The 22,788-nt window shown below is 41.1% G+C and overlaps 1 protein-coding gene across 3 annotated transcripts in view; it reads left to right on the top strand.

The window, feature by feature from the left end:
* The window catches only part of FYN (FYN proto-oncogene, Src family tyrosine kinase), a 130,084-nt gene that overhangs the window by 54,331 nt on the left and 52,965 nt on the right, over positions 1-22,788 (top strand). For all 3 annotated transcript variants that reach the window (XM_052678628.1, XM_052678657.1, XM_052678646.1), the window contains exon 3: positions 21,185-21,319. The gene's annotated coding sequence lies outside the window, so the exon portion shown is untranslated. The remainder of the gene's footprint in view (positions 1-21,184; positions 21,320-22,788) is intronic.

Raw genomic sequence — 22,788 nt, 5'->3', positions numbered from 1 at the left:
TGTGTGATGCACCAGGTTTCCCATTCCTCCTTTCCATTTCTTGTGACAGGCTTTGCTGCTTCTGATTGTTCCATGCACACTTCTAGAGACAACAGCTTCCTACAGGTTGATGTGGGCTGCAGTGGGAGTGTGGCATGTTGTGTACAGCATAGCTGTGTTCCTGAGTTATGCCACTGTGAGAAGAAGGGAGGCATCAAAGAGTGGAAGATAATTAGTGACATGCCCCAACTGGAGGGTAGTAATCCTGAGAAAACTCTTTGTAGCTTTCTCTTTCTCTATCCAGTCAAACATAAAAAAATAATAATAATCCCAGCAACAAGCAAAAACAAAACAAAACAAAGCAGCAGATCTCCAGTGGTTTGTAGACTTACCTTGTTTTCCCTCTCAGAGACTCAGTGTATGCAACTGTTGCTGGTACCTGTTGATCACTGGCAGCCTTGGGAAAAAATTGCCAGCAGAAGGTTGTGTCCCTTTTTTCCCTTGGCCAAGAAGAGTGTTGGACTAGAATTTTTTTTTAGCCAATGTGTGCAGATTGCAGATGAAAACCAGCTTATTCTCCATTGGCAAAGGACTTCAGAGTAAGATAGCCTGCAGGGGTAGAAAACCCAAAATCAAAGACTGGCTCTATGAGAACACTTGTTCCTTTCTTCCATTTAAAAAAGAAATAACAGATGTTGTTACATCATACAGAAGAATCTGGATTAACTAGCAGATGTTTAAATGTAGATCATTTAGCCTTCTGCAGAAAGTATAGTCTTCAAGTGAAGAAAAAATGAAATGATTAAGATCAAAATTTAAAAAAAAAATCTTCCAAATGCTTGAAAAGTCCTCTACAGCTATACCTGAGTAAACCATGCTTCCATTCTTTTAAGTAGTTTTCTCTCTACTTGTATGCCCAAAGATGAGCTATAGACCAGTTGTGTGAACTCACATCACATGAGATTTTGTGCTTTTTCTGTTGCTGCAAGAGAAGAGAAGATCTGTATCTAGTTTGCTTTTTGATGATAGCTACTATACTTGGGTACTGTAAGTTGTCTGATGTCCTTGCATATTGGGTGATCTTTGTGTGACATGTGACAAAGCTGTTGTGCTCATAGATCAATGAGCAGCATCGTAATGCAAAAATAGCGTTGCTATGTAACACAAAGGAAAATAAGGTTGTGGGCAGACATGGTAGTGAGATTGTTATGTTTAAATTTCCCTTCAAAATTGCATCAGTGATCTAGGCCCAGTGAACATAGTTCCAGAGCAGCAAGAGGAAAGAGATTAAGAAACGCATTCATTGGAACGAAAACAATTTTGGTTGGAAGAAACTGCTGTGTGCCGTCCTGCCCCCTTGAAGCAGATCCTATTAGATCAAGTTGGTCAGGGCCTTGATTTTCAAAATTCAGATGGGCTCAAGGATGGAGGCCTCTCTGGGCACCTGTTCCTGTGTCTGACAGTCCTCAGAGTGAAAAGGTTGTTTTCCTTGTTGCTTCTTCTCATTGTTATCACTCACTGTTGATCAATGTGTAGCTTGCATCTTCTCTGCCTGTGAGAGAGGAGTTTTGCTGAAGAATCTTCCAGCCCCAGATCAGGGAAACTGCATCCTGTGGCTCCAAAGAAATAAGGTGTCACATGGATGCAGTAGACTTGTTAGTGGGGGTAAAAATACAGTCTGGTTCATTGAGGATCTACTTGCACAATGTTGTTTAACCTTTAGTTCATGGTCAGACTTGGGGAGCGTGGCTGCTGACTTGTCTGAATCTCAAAACCAAGGAAAGTGGTACTCCTGAAAACTTCTTAACTTCTTGTTCAGAGGTAGAACCCAATAAAAAGACACTGTTCTCACTGCTGGTTTGTATACATTCTAGAATTTCTTTGAGCCAGTTTGGAGCTCACTTTGTGGCACTTCATGCTCCAGGATTTTGCACAATAATTTAATATTGTTTTCCTGGAGCCATTATAATATATAAACAGATTCTGCAAACTTTGCTTGTTTTCACAGCTGTTCCTTCCCCTCTTCCCACTTCAAATTGTTTGCAAAATCTCATTTTGAGGAAGAATAATCAGGTATCAGTTTCTGGTCTGTAAGGATCTCTGAAACATCTCTGTCCTCACTGTTAGTTTGCCTATGGCAAGGAAGGAGTTTTGTCTGGTCTCTGTCCATAACCCACTAAATCCAGGAAGGTCTGGACACTAAGAGAACACTTTGAATTTATCCTGACATAGTAGCTAAGCTCAGAGGCACAGAGGTCACTCACTCATCTTGGATCAAAGTCCTAGAAAGGGTCATACAGCCTCCAGCACAAAACTTCATAATGGATTTAGGAGCTGATCAGAGAAGCACACGAGTGCTTTGAGGGAAATCTTGATTAATTTAAAACTCACTCAGCTAAGCTGATGATATCTTCCTGAGCAGTGTGAGCAGAGACCTCTTTTGATGAGATTTCTGTAAAGCAGCCTTGTGGATGTCTGAGCAAATGCTGCTTGGCACTTAGGCGTTTGACCCATGTGGTATTGAACATGATGTTTGGTGGGAGGTCACTGAATGGCCTTCTCTCCATAATATAAAACACTGACACAACTGCAAGGAGTCCCAAGAAGCACAACTGAAGTACAAAAGAAAACTTTGGAGTGATCTGTGTTTTAGTTTTTTCCCCTATTCTTTGCCAGTCTGAATGCCCTTTGAAACTCAGGCTTTTAGTAAGATTTTCTTGCATGTCTGAGCATGGCTTATTCTGTACCATGTGGTGTTTTGTCCCTGTTCATCTAGGTTCTGTGGTTGGTTATATCATTTAAAAATTTGGATTTTAGTTGCTAAGATCTCCTCTAGTGCTTTGGGTTGCATTTTTTTTTGCCCATTAAGGACAATCAGATTCCTCTTAGCAGACAGTGCTTGCTTTGATTTTTAGAAATAATATTAAAACAAATTCTCAGTAACTTGTTGCATATTAAGTTTGATTACCTTTAGAAAAGAAATGTTGTGTTCCTCTGTAGGTTCCTGTGTCTCTGATCTCCATGGCATGATTATTGACGTCTGTGGTCAAATGTCAAAACTGACATTTTGTCTACCAAAAAGAATATAGAATTTCTCATGGTGATTTTTCTTCCTTGTCAGGTTTCTGACATAAAGTATTATAGATCGACTATGAGTTATTTGCCGAGAGCTTGGAATATGCACTTTGTGCAAAAACAAGCCGCCATAACTTTTTTACCTGACTTCTGTCACAGCCACAAGAGGCCAGAATCATTAGCTGTTCTTTGTTATTATGGGTGACCTGGCATGTTTTGGTACTATTTCCAGTACCTTTTAGTTTTCCAGAGTCATTAATTTGGGCACTGATGCACCTCTTGATGTACTTCTGTTGTAAAACTTCATTATTTCTTCCTGTGGGTTGAAGATTATTATGCATCCTTAGGAAGGAAAGTGTGTGGAAACTCTTGAGCATTAAATTATGTTGGATTTTACTACAATTTGCAATGCTATGCTTGTAATTCCTTCAATTTTAGCCTGTTTCTTATCTTCCAGTCAACCCCATCTGAAAGATGTGCATGTTAGTGCTGGGTGTGCACTGCACCTCTCCAGACCAAATTGGGTTGATTTAGCCTGCTATCATAATACAGGGGAAGTGTTGTCACACTTATGTGCAAGATAACTTCACTCAGGGAAGCTGCAGCTCAGCCTTTGGCAGCAGAGAACTTTGTGTCTCAGCCTCTCTCGTGCGTTCTCCTAAGTGTTTTCCAAAGCTCACTCTCAAGTCTCATGCAGTCACAGAATCATTAAGATTGGAGAAGACCTCTGAGGTCACCTAGTCCTACTGTCAAGTCATCCCCATCATGCCAACGTCCCTCAGTGTCACATCTCCACATTTCTTGAACACCTCCAGGGACGGTGACTCCACCACCTCTCTGGGAGCCTGTGCCACTGCCCCACCACTCTTTCTGAGAAGAAACTGTTCCTAACATTCAACGTGAACCTCCCCCAGTGTAACTTAAGGCCATTCCGTCACATCCTTCAGTTTAGCTGTTGGGTTTTGTTTTGAGCTGAACTTGAGACAGTCCAAATAGGATGGATCTGTGGGCCACTTGTCTGGACGATCCTTCTGCCTTATCCACTGGATAAGAGATAAGGAAGGACTGGTTGGAAAGCAATTGGAGTAGAGTGCTACATTCTGCTGTACTTCCTGGCTTTCTGAGCTGGCTGAGTGACAGAAATCTTTGAATCATAATGTTACAGTATCTTGAAGATTCACGATGGAATTTTGCAAGTGATAAACTGTTTTGTTTGCTTTTTTAAAATTCAAGATAACAAACTCTCCAAATGCTCTGCTGAAAGAAGAGCATTAAATTTGCAAGTTCACATGTTTGCTTTAGGGAATGTTGCTTCAACTTTGCTCTTTTCAGTGCGTGCTTCAGGGTATTTTTGTCACTGTTCACTTGATACAAAAACTCCTGTTCCATCACATTTGCCTGTCCTTATACTTTCTGTTCCCCACCCTGTGGAAAACCAAATAGAATGGCTACGTAATGCACCACAGGGGTCACTGCCATCCAGTCTGTCAGTGTTTGGATCCTATCGGATTCAGATACAGAGCAGACTTGCACCTGTTCTCATATCCAGCTCATACCCGACTCATACCATTACTGAAGTGTAGGTGCAGCTTCCAGCAGAATGGTCACACCGACCTGGTAGCAGGATTATAGAGTTTGTCTCCAGTTGCCAGGAAATGTCACCTCTCCAGTGAGCCCACACAAATGGAGATTTATTTCTTCAAGGGTCAGTAATTCATTAGTTGGTTGTTTTTTTTTTGGGAGTTTGGTCATGCTTAGGAGTTTTTTGCAGAGATCAAAATACAAAGATTTTGCCTTGCCAGCATACAAGTTTTTCGTCCAAATCACAAAACCTCTCAAGCTGTTCATGGGCTGACCAGGGGCTTTTAGCATGGACAAATCACTCCAATTTCCCATGCCTTGTTTCAGGACTAGCTTGAAAAAATTAGGCTGAAGTCATGCCAAAAATCCAAAATGGCAACAAAGAAAGGAAAAAAATCTCACAGCAAACATCCAGCATGGAGAAGACTGCCAAAGCTGGAAGCTGTTTGTTCCAAGTTTATAATCAGGCAGCAACGGGGTCTTAGTAGGTAACGTCACCACCATGCAGCAATCTGTGGGAGAGGCAGGGAGTGGGATCTGCATGGTGTGCAGTGCGGTGCAGTGTGTGGACCGGGCACAGGATTATGGGGACCAGAGAGTGTGATTTCTGGGCAGCAGATACAGCAGTAGCTGTGAGACTGCATGTTGCAGTACTAAATACATCTACAAATAGAGTCCAAGTTGGCTGGATAGGATTAAATTTCCCCTTCCTGACACAAATGTGCTGTTTTACCAACTTATTTTTAGGGTTTATTTTCTGAAATCTAGGAGGAAGGGGGCAGTTGATGTAATTCTCTCGACATTAATTCTGTCTCATCAATACTTCATGGATTTAATAGATTTTAGGGCTAAAATCAATTGAGAGATCATTTTATCAATCAAATATGTTAGTAGCTGCTGAAGCTAAATGGAGGACAGAAAGCATCGGGGTGTAGTGTAGGGTGCTGAAGTATCCAGACGGTATAATTATTATGGGGTTTGTTGCTATGTGCCTTTTGCAAAACTTCACGTTGGGCACTAAATACTTTGCATAGAGGCAATTTACTTCTTCAGTAAGAGGTCCCAAGACATAAGTGTCTTTACCACCTCGCAGCATGAGCACACTGCTGCAGTTCTACATTTCCCTCTTGTTTAAATGCTTCTGTGGTATGAAGGCAATGAAACTGCATGTGAAAGAGCATGAAGAAGCAGTGAGATCTCACTGTAGATTACCAAAGCGGAGTATTTTTGCACATGGAGTTATTTATATTAATCAGTTTGCTGAGCTCAAAGATAAAAGGAAGCCTGGGAAGCAATCCAGGTGCTCAGAGGTGGGGAGTCTCCTGCTCTATGTGTCACACTCTGTCAGCCCCGCGGAAGACGCTGTCAGAGCTCTCTGAGTCATCCTGCAGCATCCCTGCTGCCAGCAGTGAGCAGCACAGGGAGCTCCGGGACTCCAGGAAAGCCAGCTCCTCCCAAGGCACGTTATCAGGGAAACCACTGGTTAGAAAATACCTATTTTTAGACAGTATCCATGAGCTGAAATTCATAAAAAGTTTGTGTTTATGCTGTATCATCCTGAAAACCTTGGAGCTATCAGAGCTTTCTGCCGCCTTCTAATAAAGAATGTTTTGTCCTCGTGACCTTTATACCTATGCTGTGCCCACATACAAGGATCTATCTAATACAGCAAGCCATACTGCTCCTGTTGTTTTTAGGGAAGAGAGAATAATAAAAGATTCAACTGTGTAAATGTCATTCCTACCCAGCTATCTAGTACTATGAGACAGGGAGAAGTCTGCTTTGAAATTTTCCCTCCAGCAAAAGCTTGAAAAGCCTTGAAGATTGTGTGCAGCCTTGATCATGTCATGCAGCAGCTGTAGTGAGAAATAAAAAAGCTATTAGGGTCAGTCTGTGAGGGTTTTGAATAGTGTTCAGAGAGGTGAGAATCCTGCCTTTCTACTATTATGAGGTGGTATCCTGTAATCCTGTAACAACCATACTGATGTAGGCCTTGCATTGTTTTGCTGTTTTTTTTTTTAACTAACTGTATTCTTCACTGAATTTAAGTTGCACAAGAATCATAACAACCCCAACCAGCAAATATAAGTGGCACAAGACTCTTTAGGTTCTTTACAGAACTACTACTTAAAAAGCATATATATGGCTTGGATGTGACCTGAAACTTCAGTTCACTGCTTTGGTCTTTGGTTCATGAATTTTCTCATTCATGCAGTTAAGGTGCTACTTAGAGAGAAGATGGCCTGGAAAGAAACTTTCACTTCCCTTGGTAAACATGAGTCATTTCTCATCCTCTTTTGTCATTTGTTAAAAGTTTTGTCTTTCTTCAGTGGGTGAGCTGTAATTGAACCAAATCATCAGTTTAGGAAAGTTTTCATTTAGCTATGATATTTGTTGTAGAATATGGCATTTAGGAATTGTCCATTTTTGCCCCACAGCTAATTCCACATTATTAAGACACTAGTCTCCCTGTGCACACCATTTACTATCGTAATCCCTTTATCTCCCTTTTCTTCCCATTTATATCACTTGATGAATTAAAACAATTTTGTTTTTTTTTTTCCTCTAAGGTAGAGGCTGAAAGAAGACCCAGTACTGCTCTATCTGTATCTATCTCCAAATATATCTGCAGACATAGAGAAAATATAGAGACTGACAACTGATAGATCCTGTAGTCTTCTCATTGTTTTCTACCATGGTGATCATGCCAAATCTGTCAAAACACAGAGAAACCAATCTGCATATGATGGAAGTGGCTTTTTTTTGTTCTCTGGGAACACCATGCAACATGTACAGCCCTATTTTTAAGGCATCCCCTATAACCATTTTGTTACATGCTACTTATCTTTCCAGGAGCCCAAGATTATTACATTTGCTTTTTAAAAAGTTTTGCTCTTGAGTTTTGCCCTTTGAATTACTGTAATTACATAGGGAGGCTTAGTTTGAGTCTAACCATCAGTTTTCCTGTATGTCATTAGAAGTTGTTAGAGGATCAGCATGCACAGCTGTAAATGACAGGATATATCTTCCTTGTCTTTTCTGAATTAGACTGTCTATAAGGGCAAGTGCTTCAGAAGAGAGTGAGCACTGTTCTAAATTAACATAGCAGAAGGAAAGCTACGGCTCATGGCTTGGAAAGAGCCACTTCATGTGGCTCATGCCTACTGAAAGATGTGACATCCTGCCTGTGATCTCACCTACAGCAACGTCCTGAAGGTCTACATGCAGTTAATATGTGTTAGATGTCCCACCTTGCAGGCATCCCAGCAGGCAAGTGTTGGACAGGGCTCTGGGTCACAGGGACTCAACTTCCCAGGAGGGAGGTCAGAGCCATGCACAGGTAGGTGTGCTTGGGAAGAACTCACACCCAGGGAAATTTCAGTCTTTGCCTTTCCCGTGCAGCTCAGGTCTCCACATTTGCAACTGGGCTTAGGTGTGCTTTTATGCAAGTGAGATTTGGGTGAATTTATGTAAGAATTCAGTTTTAAATTTTAGGGGAAATGGAGATTGTTAATCCTGTGTTACCAGACCACTTTTACAGCACCTTTAAGGTGCCAGCAATCTGAAGAAATGTGTGTTTTCCCTTAAAAGGCATATATTAGAGGCATCACTGAAAGTCCCATGTACCACAGAGGACATAAAAAAAAAGGCACAGTGGTTTCTAGTTGTATTTTAGATTTAAAAAAATAAATTCCTAAGCCATGACTTTTAACCACCTCTTGTTCTCTAGGAAAGCTCCTCACAGACACAATGAGAGACCAATACCGGGCAAGCCTACTGACTTGGTACAGCAAGAGTTGTAAGGGTGCTGCTGTGTAGAGAATTTTTGCATCAAATTATCACTACTGCTTCACTCTACTGCAACCAGCAGTCCTCAATTTATTTTTCCTGGAATATTTATTTTCTTTTAGATTACACCCATGAATATATTCAGTGTCTTGCTCTCCTTTTTGCTTTGTATCTTTTATGTCTGCGATATATTCCAGAAGCTTTATGGTGTAGCTTTAGATTCTTCTGGGTTGCAGATGTTTCTACATGTCACCTAGACACAAACTCTCCTTATTTAAAAATAAATAAAATAAAAAACAACACAAAACTATTTTCAGTTCAGTGGTGGGGGAAGAGGAAGGTGCCCTAGGCACCGCTGGTGATTAGTTGTATTGTTTCTTCAGGTTGATAACTAGCTCTGGTAGAAATCTATTCTTTGATGGACAGTTCTCTAATGATACTGGACAGGGAGAGCAGAAAATGTAATATGCTCTGCAAGTCGGTGTTGGGTGAAGCACCAGAAATCTGAAATTCTGAGATAAATCCCCTTGGAGCTCGCTTTGTCTGCTCATGACTTTCCCTTTCTGGTATTTAACCAGTTTGAATCCAGGTCATCTATCGTAGACTAATCTATGTCAGTAGAGTGGTGAAGTGTGAAGGGAGCTTTTTCCTTCTTTCTTCCTCTCTCACCCAGAACACATAAGCAAAAGCAGGAGAAAAGGAAATTGAAATCATGGCAGTCCACACAACACGTCAAAGCAGCTGCTGGTAACAGTGCTGATAGGAAGCTGTTCTCAGTCAGTTTGGCAAAACATAAGCTAGCAAAGGTTCCATCAGTGTACTTCTATAGTTACTCGGTAGGCAATGCAGTGTATTTGTTGTGCTAATAAGCTTGACTGTAGCTTTAAAAGGTCCAGCAATCTCCAATTAAACTTTCTGTAATTTACAGAAGTAATTCCTTCTGATGTTGTATGCTGTTCCTCCACGAGGATATGGAAAAATCCAAGTCATCACAATTCACTTGTTACACTTTATAGATGTTGCTCATCCTATGCTTAAAAAAATTTTTTTTGAGAAACAGAATTCTTGAATGGAGCGCAGTTAAATCATTTTCAAAGGCTTTTTAAAGTGTCAGCTATGGCTTGCAAGTAGCAGAGACTGGTGCTGCAGATTATTTAAATCTGTGTGACATCATCAGGGGATAATTTAAAAACCCCACTTATTATGTAAATGTATTCAGTCACCAGTAGAAAGCTTATATATGTGAGAAATCTTACTTTTGTGCTCTTTAAGTCATCTCACCGGCATTCTGTTTGTTCTCGGTGAAATACAGCATCTGATTATGACTTGGAGTCTCTCCAGAGAGCTCATCTCCAAATTGCTGCCGTGATTTACAGTAACAGCCTTATGAAGCTTCTTGAACCTTTCAGAGCTTCCTGCTTCTTTGTTGGTCTTTTTAGGCCTAACATAATTTTAAATACTTCTTAGTGATTAGATTAGGCACAAGCAATTTCCTTGTAAAATTGCCTGAGCAGATCCTTTGGTGAGAGGTAATAACCTTGTTGTGGCTCAATAGGGTTTGGCAGGATAATTAAAATTGGCTACGGTGCGGCAAATAGGCATGCAGTAAAACCCTGCAGATCTGCTCAGAGGCTTGGTTGGGTTTCCATATATGTGGGTTTGCTCATGACCATATGTCTTCTAATTATGGTTTCCACTGCAATCTACACATTGCTTTAGAAAATCTTAGCTAATCAGTACACTGAATGATAAAACACTTGTATCACTTACCTCGTAACTGCTCCAGCATTAGATGGATTTGTGTTGATTTGTGCCTTGGGTGTTTATGTTAAAACCTTTCCAATCCCTGAATGTTTAGGACTTTTTTTAAAGATAGAGGAAAGAGAGAAGAGCTTAAGATTTCACACAAATCAAGAATCACCTTGTGAGGATCTTTCCAGATAAGCCTGAGATTTGTACAAAATTGATGACTGCTTTTTCATGCAGGGCCCATATTGATTTTATGCTGCATGACACATCTTGCTAGGTCTCTGTGCAAAACAACCCATGCCAGCCTCCTGACCCTTCCCTGACAACCTCATCACTTTCCAGCTGAATGTGCCCGGTCCCCCTGCAGCTATTGCTGCAAATATGAATGTACCTTCCAAAATTGTTTCTTGAGCTTCATTTCACACAGCACAGGGATAACAGAGTGTCGCTGTCTGCACAAAGGCATACACATACATTTCCAACCAGCAGTCAGATTGATCAAAAATACCTCTGGGTAATTAGCACTGTGTATATAGTTAATCGATTTCAGATTAAATGCCACCAGCACTGGCAAAAGGTCATGCTAGGTTTGTTACTGCTTTGAGAAACCTCCTGTTTTAGTGTGAGCTGTCTCTGGAAACAGGTATTGTCTTTGTGCACTGCCTGGGACAAAAGAGGAGCAGGGGCTGCAGATTTTGCAAATGGATCTGTAATGTTATTATCATATTTTAACATATTTTATCTTGGTTTTACTGTGTTGATTTTAAGTAGGTAGCCCTTCAACATATAAGGAGGCAGGTCAATCTTCTTAAGCACTGGGTAGAAACAGCTCCTCGTCTTTGGTTTCCCAGCTCATCATTCTCATTATTAGACGATTCTGCCTGCTAGGCAGACAGATTACTTCATACTTTCATTCATTAATGATTTATCGGATGGCTCCTCCCCTGAAGGCTCATCCCTCCTCTCTGCACAGCCCACAGGCAGGCAGCCAGCTGTGTGCAGCTGCCAGATGGCACAGGCCCAGCTGGGGCTCGAGCTGCCGTCCTGCCCTCCTCCCCAGCTGCTCCCCCACCTGCATGCTCCTGAGGCCTTCCATTGCACCAAGTCCCTGAAATCCCTGTGTTCTCCTATCCTTTCTCTCCAACCTGTTAGCTTATTGTGCTTTTACTACCTGTAATTTTTTTTTATTATTATTTTTCTTAAGTGAGAGAAATGAGGTGACCTCCTATGTAAAGCAGAGCTACGCTTTTATTATGGAAATTGTTGGTGGCCCCTTCCGGAGCACTGGATGTTTTGGTGGCAGGGTGTGCTCCATGGTGACTTACATTTTAGTCCCAGGTAGAATTAGTCAAGAAGAAGGAGCGCCAGGAAAAAAAAAAGAAAGAACTTTGTGAACAGGAAGGTGTGGGTTGTCTTTAATTTCAGGTTTTGCTATCAGGTTCTTGGCACAACAGCTCTTTTGAAATCCTTTTCCAGTTGTCTGTGTGAGAGAGTGATTTTTATCACATCACTAAAGATGAACTCTCTTCTTGTTCTACTCTCTGCTGTCAGAAACTGGTTGTGCTCTGAGGCCTGGGAAAGGGAGTCCAAATGAAATCTCATGATGAAAGGGAAGAGGTCCAGAATTGCTTACCACTCTCCAGCTTGTCCACCGCAGGCGGGTTGTGAATGAGTACAGCGGGAGAACAAGGGTTGTAGAACAGAAGCAAAATATAACCGAGGAGAGGAAAAGGAATAAATGAAACTCCCTTGAGTCTTTTACACAGGAATGTATACGTCTTAATCTACTCTTGGCAAGTGGTGATTGATAACTAATTTTCTCTTCCCTCTCCCACACCCTCCCAGCATCTGCAGAAAGGACATATGACAGGAATAATAAATCTAATTATTTTAGCTGGCCACAATGGAAATTATGAATTAAAGATGCAATGGACGCCTCAGTAGGCAGAAATGGACTGTTCCAAAGATGCCTAAAATACCCACATTGTTTTCAAGAAATTCCTGAATTGTGTGAGTCCCTCTGTGTATCCCTTTGGAACAACGCTTTGGGTAAATCAGCATAAAGGGTGTCAGACTGAGGAGCCTCATTACTCCTACAGCTTCAGGACAGCCAGAGCCTGCTACTGAGGGAAGCTCAGGCTTTCGGGTGAGTCTGAGTCTAAATCCGACTGGAATTCTCTCTGCTCTGGGTCTCTGAGCCAGAGCTTTACACTGCTGCTGTAAGAAGAGAGCTAGAAGAGGGGAATTCAGGCTACGACACATAATAGGTTAGCTGTTCTGTTGTGTGCTGCAGGACTAATCAATTTGAATGCCTTTGGCTTCGGATGGGAGCGAGGTGGGTGAGAACAGTAGGCGTCTGTGTTTTGAACAGGCAGGTGTCTGAAAACCAGTGTGAGCTCTGAGGGAGAAGAGGCTCTTGCTGCTCCTCAGAGGCTTCCCAGTACCAGCCGAGCAGGCCGTGAGGCTCCAGGGTGCCAAGTGGGAGGCCATGGCATGGCTGTTCACATGCAGGCTGAGAAAAGAGGCCATTGTGTGGTGATTCGGGACAGAACAAGGGAAACCAAGAAAAAACCTACAAGTAACTACTTATTTCAAGGGGTAGCTTGTGAGCAGAGCAGGGATTTGGGACATGGATTCCATGCATCCCCGGGCCAAGGTCATGGCCCATCAGTTGCAGCAAGACTGATTCACTCCAGATTACAGATGAGAACAGCACTTGAGCTGGAGAAGGCACTTCCAAGCATTAGCAGGTGTGTCAGAACTCCTTCAGGCTCTCTCTACAAACTGTCAAATATGCACATCAACAGAATGAAGGGTTTGTTTGTACTGGGAGATTGCCATCAGTAAAGCCAAGTGTATGTTTATAACATCTTGACCACTTCATAACAATTTTCCACACATGCGGTGCATTATTACCTTTCCTGCACAGCATGCATTAAGTGTGCAAGACGTTGGTGCAGCATAAAGAGTTTGCATTGAATTTCCACGTAGTGCTAACTGCCTGTGGTAAACCACTGCTCACCAAGAGGCTCTTCAGTTTTTCTTTACATCTTCGTGGCTTTACCACTCGCATTAGAACATAGAAAAGCAAGAGTTTGAACCATACAGTTTCCCTGCAAAATGTCTACGTTACTTTTGTTACATTACTGAGTTGTTGCATCTGTCTCTAGTTTTCAGAAGGAAGGAGTTACTAATTGTGCAAGGGTTTTTTTTCTTACATTTAAATAATGTTTCCTATATTTTACTTTTTGCCTGTTGATTCTCTCTCGCTGGACACCACTGAGATGGCTTGCCTTGTCTTTGTTGCTGCCTCTCATTGGGCATTTGTACTTACTGATCAAATCCCCCTGAGCTGTCTCTTGTCCAGGCTCACTTGGTCCCAGCTCTCAGCCTTTCTTCATATGATAGATGCTTAAATCTTGTAACTATCTCTGTCACCCACTGTTGGACTCACTCCAGTAAGTCTGTGTGTATTCTGTACTGGGAAGCCCCATATTCGATCCAGCACTCCATAACTGTCTCAGCAGTGCTGAATAAAGCGGAAGGATCGCTTTCCTTGACCTGCTGGATGTTGTTGGCCATCTTTGCCATAAGGATGATTGTTGGCTTACATTCAACATAGTGCCCTCTGGAACACCCAGATTCTCTCCTTCTTTCTAGCTGCTCAGCCCTCAGCATGGGGGCAAGACTTTGTACATCACTTTGCACACTCTACTTCATGAGGTTTCCACTGGCACATTTCTCCAGCCTGTCAAGGCACCCATGAATGGCACAGAGTCATCTCACATATCAAATGCTGCTCCCAAACTTTACGAGGATGTAGTCTCTGCCATTACCTAGGTCTTTAATGAAGAGATTGGAGCCAGTATCAATTTCTGGGGCACACTACTGATGACCTGTTCAGAGGGCCCTAGTCTTCCTTTTGCTGCTGATACACATGTAGGAAATCTTGCTACTTTTCACATCTCTTACCAGATTCAGCTTCTTTGGCTTTCCTAACCCCATCTGACCCTGTTTCCATCTTTCATGCTCCCATTTTTATGTTTGCTTCTTGTCAGGACCATCTTGTGTCCTGGTGTCCTGCTACTACTGCCTGATTTTCTGCATACTGAGATGGACCACTGTGGAGCTTGCAGGAGGTGGTCCTTGAAAACCAATTCACTCTGCTGGACCTCTGTTTTCTCAAGAGCTATATCCCATGTGATTCTCTTAAGCACATTCCTAAAAAGACCAAAGTCAATTCTCCTGAAGTCCAGAATTGTGATCCATCTCGTGATCACTGCAGCCAGTGCTGCTCCTGACCTTTACATCGTCTGGTCTTTGTGGGCATAAGGTCCAGCACAACATTTCCCCTTGTTGGCTCCTCGGTCATCTGTCAGGAAGTTACTTTTAGCGTGCTTCAGGAATCTCTCCTGGATTGCTTGAGCCCTGCTGATTCACCTTGGCATTTTTAGCCTTTTCTCACACTTAATGTGACTGCAGCTGCTATTTCTTTGTGCGAGCTACTCAGTCATTTTACGCAATTAAACTTTCGAACCCCATTAAGCAGTGATCTCCTGTAGCGAGTAGTTCGCAAAAGAAGGCTATGTGAGGCTCCTACCAAAGTGCAACATGTAACCCACCTAACATATTGGGTTTTATTTTCCTCCCTTTTCTCACGCTTAAATGTAAAATAAGCATTATACTGTAGGAACCAGGCAAAGGCTAATTTGCCTCATTTGAATGTGAAAAGGAGCCCACATCCTTCCTGTGCCCTGCAAAGAATGCAAAAAGACTTTACAGAGAAAACAGATGTACTAATATGTATCACTTGTGGGGGGCAGGGGGAACCAGGGTGATGCCACTAAAGCTGTGCTGAGCTTGCAGGGAAACAAAAGCATATAAAATATAGTGCTGGGAAGCTGACAAAGTTGGGACTGTTCTTTTTCAGTTACATTTGTGCTCCTGGCATTGAGAAACTGCTCTGAAAAGTACGTACAAAAGAAAACATGTAGCATCTTTTCTTCACAAGAAAACCTGCAGTGAAGACATTCACAGTGCTCAGATGCAAACAAAAAGCAGAAGCCCCAGCCTATCCTTTGAGAAAACTTCTGGATTTCAAGGACAGTATTGCCTTACCAGAAGAGTACACCACTCCCATCATAAGTGAAAGAAACATAGCTTTCTGAAGTGTCCATTGATTTTATTTACGTATCGAACTCCCTGACCTCTCTAACACACAAGTATGAACGAGGTAGTGCTGTCAGCTCTCCAAAACTACAGGATGGAATGGGAAGGGTTTTAATGGTTCCGAACAGCATAGAAAATATACTACAAATGAAGTCTGGATGTTATTTCTGCAGCTGTACAACCCACTTCAGAACACCATCTTCTCCTGAATTGTCTGTTTATCCCTTTTTAAGTACTTCAGTAAGAAGCAGTCAGCACTGGTCAGCCAGTTTGGGAATCTGCTGATGCTCAAAACTCCCAAAATTCACCAGTCTGCCTGATGCAGATTTGGCCGAGAAGCATTGCGGAGTCTCTTGCCAATTTAGCTTGCAGACAGGAGGCAGTTGCTTACGGTCATTTATAATATTATGTGTGTTGTTGGCTGTAGTAGCAAATGGGATATCTATAGGAGAAAGCCTGAAAATATCTTCTTAAAAGGCTATCTCAGTCGTCCTAAATTAAAAACTGGTTTTGCAAAAGCAATGAATTAAAATGTAACAATTAGTCTTGTTTATTTTTTTCAGCAGTGGTACATGGGGAAAACCCACGGATTGGGTGCAAAGTTTCATGAAGGCATTGTGCGAGTGTCCCCAAATGCAGCATAACTGCCATTGTCCTACAGCATGGAATGCTAGGGCTCAGAACCATGAGAAAGACCCTTCAAAGCTGACACCATCTTCTGGAAGTGTTTTTAATTTATGGGAGCTTAAAAACTATAGCGCTGATGCAAAAATGGATATGAAAGGCTCAGTAACCTTGAAAAGAAAAACCGTAAGCCCACTTACCTAAATCACACTAATGTGAGTGCAATACAACAGCTTGAGATGCTTGAACATGATTTACCTGCGGGCTTGTTTTGTAGGATCAGGGTAAATAAAATCTTGGCCTTGAACTAGTATCAGTGTTTTGGAACAAACACCTCAATGCGGCATGCTGCAGAAGGAAGGAAGCAGAATAGAAATTAGATCTCTTTCCTTTCCTGCATTATTTCTTGTAAGTGCCGTATTCTTACATATGGAATAAACATTTCCTGCTGTAAAAATACTGCAAGAGCCTGCAGCATCCAAATAACTGATAATCCACTGTCACTAAAAAGTGGAAGTCAATTAGACCAGCATGTTTAAGGAAGCATTCAAAGCGTGCAGCTGAGCAGCTCTGCAGTGCTCCAAAAAGATGGTGAGCATGCACTGCCTGATAACTGCTGTGACTGTCAGCAACTGCAGCTTTGCACTATGGGAGGAATTACAAACCTCGACTCGTCGTGCAGCATAATGATACGGGTTCATTTGATTCTTTTTCTTCTTTTTTTTATCATCTGTGTATCTAGACAAAATTGCATGCGTATTTTATCCTCTCTATTCGTTGTGCTTTAATTCTGCAGCGCAGATACTTTATTTATCTCTGCCTAGAATAATGCTGGTTTGTAACACTATTCCTCAAGCTGTCTGACGGTGCTATTAAATCCAAGCTGTGCTAACTGCCCTGTCATTGCACTGCAAGAGCAGCCACAGAGGTGGGAATCCAATTTAATACGAGAAAACTTTTATTTTGATTAAAGTGCTTTTCTCATTCCTGGTTTTAGGAAAATGTTTCAACCATACTTTTGCATCCTATACAAATGCTTTAAAAATTAGCACAACAGCGTGAGAAATTCCAGGAATTCCTAAGGACATTCAGTCTTACTTTTGATCAGCTTTTGTCATCTGACTCTGCTGCAGCCGATCCAAAATTTTCTTTCCTGCACAAGGGGCAGGACACCATAACATTACAGTGACTAAAGTCTCCTGATGATGATGAGCTTAAAATCCTAATTCCCTGGACAGCAAAACACTTACGTAAGTCCCAGCATACCTGAAAAGGCCCTTTAGCCTCCGATGATCAGGCAAGCTGTGGATCATACTTCATGGCCATATTGTGGTGGCAGATCCTACAAAGGGTGAGAGATGAAGGACAGGAGCCTTTTTTTATTTGCACGAGGCCGGTTTTTATGCCCAGGATCAATCAAATAATTTAGTGGCTGTAATACGTGCTCGTTCATCTTTCTAAGACCTTGTTTCTTAGGGATGTTCAAAACTATAATTTTTATCTGTCTCTATCATGGTTGGATGCAGACTTCTATTGTAATAGAGTGACCCACACAAATAACTGCAGAAAAGGGAAGTGGGAATCAATTTTTTCAGAAGACTTTCTCTGCTGGAAGTACTCTGGGTACATAGAAAGGGGAAGCCTTGAGAATCTCATCTGGTTTTATGTGATATAATTACAGGTAATCTGCCTGAACTGACTGATGGGGAGGTGGAGGAATGGGAGAAAAGGAAAACAGAGTAGCAAAGGCAGAAACCTATCTTAGAAAATGAGGTAATAAAAGAGAGAGGGGAAGATCAGCATGGGATTTGCTCCTTTGTGCTGTATTCATTGCATAAATCTGAGGGAAGAACCATGTTCCACCTTGGTGTTTTCACTTATGAGTTCCAAAAACCTACACCATTGCTGTGTGCTCTTTTCTCTTTGTCTGTCACACATAATTTTTTTCAGGAGCATCTGTGACCAGTTAGTTGAGTCTTTTATTCTCAAGCTTCCTTGGTCTACCATAGATAGACCATAATTCATACCGTAATTCATCTTTCCTTTGCAAAAAAATATTCCCAGCTTCTGTTCTTGCAGTCCCTGTGCAAAGAAATAAGCATTGTTCTCCAGCACCAAACTATGCAGCTTCAAAGTTGTGTAAGCTCGGGTGTTTTAATGAGTGGTAGGGCAGAAATGTGTCATCCTGACCATAGTGTTGAAAGCAGGTCCATGCAGCCCCTCAAAGTTTGGAAAAATGAGAGAAAAGGAAGAAAAACAATTTGCTTTAAGGGGAGGGAGCTGTGTTGTGACTCTTTTCAATGTCCTATGATCATAAAGGACTGACTTATTCTGTTCCTGGAATTTAAAATTAACTTAATCCATGGAGCAGATGTGTGTCATGCACAAAGAACAAATTACATATAGAAATCATATAAGTTAAAGCTATAAATCAAATGCTGTGTGTACATATATATACATATGACGCTTTGGAATTGTTTATCCATTTTTTAGTGATATGTGTCAGTTTTGCTGCTGAGAGGTGAGCACGTGCTTGGCTGGGTTTTAGGTAAGGAGAGGAGACCTGGTAAAACCTTTTTCTAGTCTCTGTTTACATCAGCACTTTCGATCTGGCTGTGTCCAAAACAATTATGTCAAAGCAATTGCCTGCATTTGTTTCTTAGCGTGTTCTCTGGCAGCACTGTCGCTTGAGGGTCAAACTGGAATACATTAAACTGGAATTGGGGCAGAAACTGCAGCCAGCTTCAGGTCAGTGATGCCTCTTGAGATTCGTGAAAGTGACACTTCTGGGGTTCATTGCATTAACTTCCATAGCATCGCTGTGTCTGGCCTGGGTGAGTTACAGAGGCAAATCGTTAGTCTCACTTCTTCCATTTAATTCTCTCTCTGTGTGTCTGGAGTAAAAGGACAAGCCCAGCATTTGGCTTATACTTTAATATTTCAAAAAGGTTTTTGTTCAGTCCATATGTTAAAGATACTTGCTTTTATCTAGTCTCTATGCATTTATGTTTAGGAATTAGCCACTTCTACTGTCTTTTGAAGTAAATTTGTGGATTCTAGCTATGTGATGTTTGTAGTCTAAGTGGAAAAATAATACATTTTTCACATAAGCAAGCTTTCAGAAGGCCTAAAAAACACGCTTGCACAACTGCTTAACAGGACATCCTGGTACTGTGGGATGTAGATGGGGATGTGCCAGAGGAAAGGGGGAGAAAAATGCATGTGGGAGGACGGCAAACATTAAGGTATAAAAATGCACTATTCAGACTGTACTTTATCCAGCTTTGATTCATCTTCTGTTAGAAGCTCTGCAATCTTGATCAAGATGAACTTTTCCAAAATTTTTGCTCTTCAGTGAACAAAGAATTGCCAATCACACATTCATTTTTGAGCCTTGAGGTCTGTTGATAGGATTACCAGGTTTAGCAGAGTTGGTTTGGTGGTGGCATGTGTGTGAATGCATGTGCATATAGGTACATAAATATCACATTTGGATGGAACTTTTTTCTCTAACATTTTCACAAGCTTTTTTAGTTTAGTTCACTCCATAGAAGTTCTGTACTTTGGCCAGTTTACATAAGATGGGATGCTCCCTCTGTATTTGTAACCTAGTAGTACAACTTTACTGTGCTGTTTTTGCTGTAGAGTCATGAATAATTAACTGTAATGAAATTTTTATATAATGTAATGCCTTTAAAATCTTCACAGCAGCATATGTGAACTAAGTTTGAGTTCAAGTAACTGAAATTATTTGCAGAATGTACTTTGCAGCATTCGATCATAGATGGGTTCATCCCAGAAGCTTAAAATAAGCTGGCACAAATCAAACATTCCCCAGCCTTTATCCCCCCACACATTGATGGTATTAATATTTTTGGCCAAAGGCCTGGGTAAAGACAGACAGCATGAACAAAGACCTTGTGCTATGTCCTTAAAAACCAAATCTAGATATTGACAAGCTGTACTAGAAGCAAATTGAGTAGCCACTGCCCTCCACAGAGCACAAGGTCCTTAGGAGCCCATCTGCCAGCATCCAGCCTGAGAACGCAGCAGCAGAAGTTTCCTTGGTGGCAGCCAGGTCCCTCAGCAAGTGATAGGAAAGGAGGTGTGCATGTCCTGAAGGGGGTGCCTGCTCAGAGACACTAGCTGGTTTCCTGAAGAAGGTAGCTGGTTCTTAAGTTCATCCTGAAAGGATGAGGCTGGGAGAGGAACTATCTACAGGATAGAGAAGAGTCCTTCCTGAGGTCACCTTCTTTGGCTGTGGAGTAGGATCTATCTGTAAGCAACAGACAGTGGATCAAGTGACTTGCTGAAAGAAGGGCTAGCAGGTTGTATCTACAGAGAGATGTTAGAGAGCTGTAAAACCTTCTTCCATTTCCAGAAAGTCGCTTCCTTGTCATCTCAGTTGTCAGCAACTTTGTGCAGTGAAGTATTGTGTCAAGTGGTGGCAATCCAGAGAGAGCTGTCTGCAGATCCTATAAAGGGATGAGTGCCATCCATACTAAGACAGAACCTCAGCCCCAGAAGACTGAGTTTTCCCTACAGTCATTCAGTGTGCCATGAGCAGGAAGGCTGTCAGGATTCCTAAGAGGAGCGAGCACTTTTTTTACTGAAAACACAGGACACTGATGCTGTGATTGTTCCCCTGACCTCCAATATTTTGTGGGCTATAAATATCTACTAGAGATCCCGCTAACCATAGCTGAGTGGATGTTCATCCTTAAACCAAGCATGAGCATCTTCACAACCTGGCAGAGGTAGACAGTACATCACATGTGATATGAAGGGTTAATTAGTGGTTAACGACCCCTATCATTAGTGATCATTAGTATTAAAAGAAAAGTAAAAAAAAAAAAAAAAAAGCCCCTGCAGTCTGGATTGGATTAGTTGATTAGTTTCCAGTTCCACTGAGTTTTCCACTTTTGCTATAGACTCTACAGTTTATCAAATTTATTTCCCAGATGAATACGCCTATGCTGTGAACAAAATAACACATTTTCCTTTAACCTTTTTTGATTATAATGAAACCTTCTGCTCTTCATTGTTTTCAGTGCTTTAGTCATTTTGTTCTGGACATGCTTCATTTTTTTCAACACTTTATTTGAAAAAATGAAGTGGCAGAACCCACTACGTTATTCAAGTAGAAGAAGAACAAGAGTCAAATACAGAGTTACTATAACCTACATACTCATCTTTTCTTTTTCATTTGTTTCTACAGCTGAGGCTTACATTAGCCCTTTTGGCCACAGCGTTTCATTGGGAATCCATGTTCAGCTGATCACCCACCAGGACGCCTGGTCTCATATTTAGTCTCTGCTTCAGAGGATAGAGTCCTCTCTCTCCCTCTCATCCTGTAAGTATGGCCTCTATTATTTTTTCTAATACAGTGGTTTTACACTTGGCCATATTAACACCTATACTGGTTGCTCACTCCCATCTTTCTGATCCTCCTCTTGCTCTGTCTCAGACTTGTACTTTTGTTTGTTTGTTGTTGTTTTTTTTTTGCTGTCCCCATTCTTGTTATCTAACTGTAATTACTTAACTTTAATCCATGTCGCTGATAAGGCTATTGAATAGCAAATAAATGGTCACTAGTTCCTGTGGGAAGCCAATAGGAATCCATCTCTTAATAGTTTCCCATTTACAGTTACACTTGGACTTCTTTCATTTATCACCTTCTTAATACATCTAATATGACTGTGGATTCAGACATGACTTCATCATAAAATATATTTGACTTTTTTGCATGACCGCACATATTAGTCTCCATATATGGACACCTGCTCTGAATGGATGAATGGATGGAGCAAATTCCACATGAACTACAAAGCATTCAATTTCTTTGATATTCTGCAGATTGAGTCAAATGACTTAGACTTCTAATACTGTCAGCAGCACTGCCTTCATCATGTGAACTTGTAATGTTTGTATGAAATTACATCGGATTAGTTTGACAGGGTCTGTTTTTCTTAAAGCCAAGTTGATTGACTTTAATTATAGACCTTTGTTAAAGCATATATATATATTATTAATCTAGTCCTGTGTTTGCTGTTTTAACCTCTACAAAATACTGGAAACAAGCCAACTGGCCTGTAATTACCTTTTTTCCTTCTTAAACACTGACCCAGCATGAGCCACCTTCTTGCCCCCAGTACTTCCCCAGCAGCCCAGAACTACTTTAGAAGCAGCAGCAGTAGCTCAAAAGCTACCTCTCCAAAAGCTTCTGAGACAATGAATTTGAAACACCCAGAATCTTGTACCACTGCTAGGTGCTACTGTAGTGGGAAGTTTGTCATGATCATGAAAGTAATACTTGGACTTTTACCTGTGTGCTAATCAGAAATATTTACTAAATAACTTCTGCCTCTGACATATTGTTAGAAATTACTCTACCACTTTTATTGTTCGGGAACCATCTTTTATAATCTTCTTATAAAAATGAAAAATCACAAATCTGATTATACCTGTTTTCATTTTTTCCTAGTACCTTCTTGCGTCCTTTATGTAATCTTTATATTATCTTGTTATTATCTTTTCTTCTTTGTGTTTTAATTTTATATATAACATATTTTTTCACTTCCCTGGTAAGACCAGCTGTTGGATTTTTCATTGTATGTTATTTTTATCTAGTATAGTTTTCTTTTCATGGTTGTAACATTTTAGATATTTAGGAAAGGTCTTAAACCATATGCAGACATAAACAATTTTCTTTAAATTCTGTCTCCAGCCTGATTTGACTCTCACTTACTAGAGTTTCTGATAATGCCTCTCAGGAAGCATACATTGTTTTTAATTTATGTATAGATGAGCAGTGTGTGTTCA

The sequence above is a fragment of the Tympanuchus pallidicinctus genome, unplaced genomic scaffold (genome assembly GCF_026119805.1).
Source record: "Tympanuchus pallidicinctus isolate F22 unplaced genomic scaffold, pur_lepc_1.0 scaffold1, whole genome shotgun sequence".
NCBI lineage: Eukaryota > Metazoa > Chordata > Aves > Galliformes > Phasianidae > Tympanuchus > Tympanuchus pallidicinctus.
Note: the sequence above shows the minus strand (reverse complement) of the source record. Positions and strands in the feature narration are given on the sequence as shown.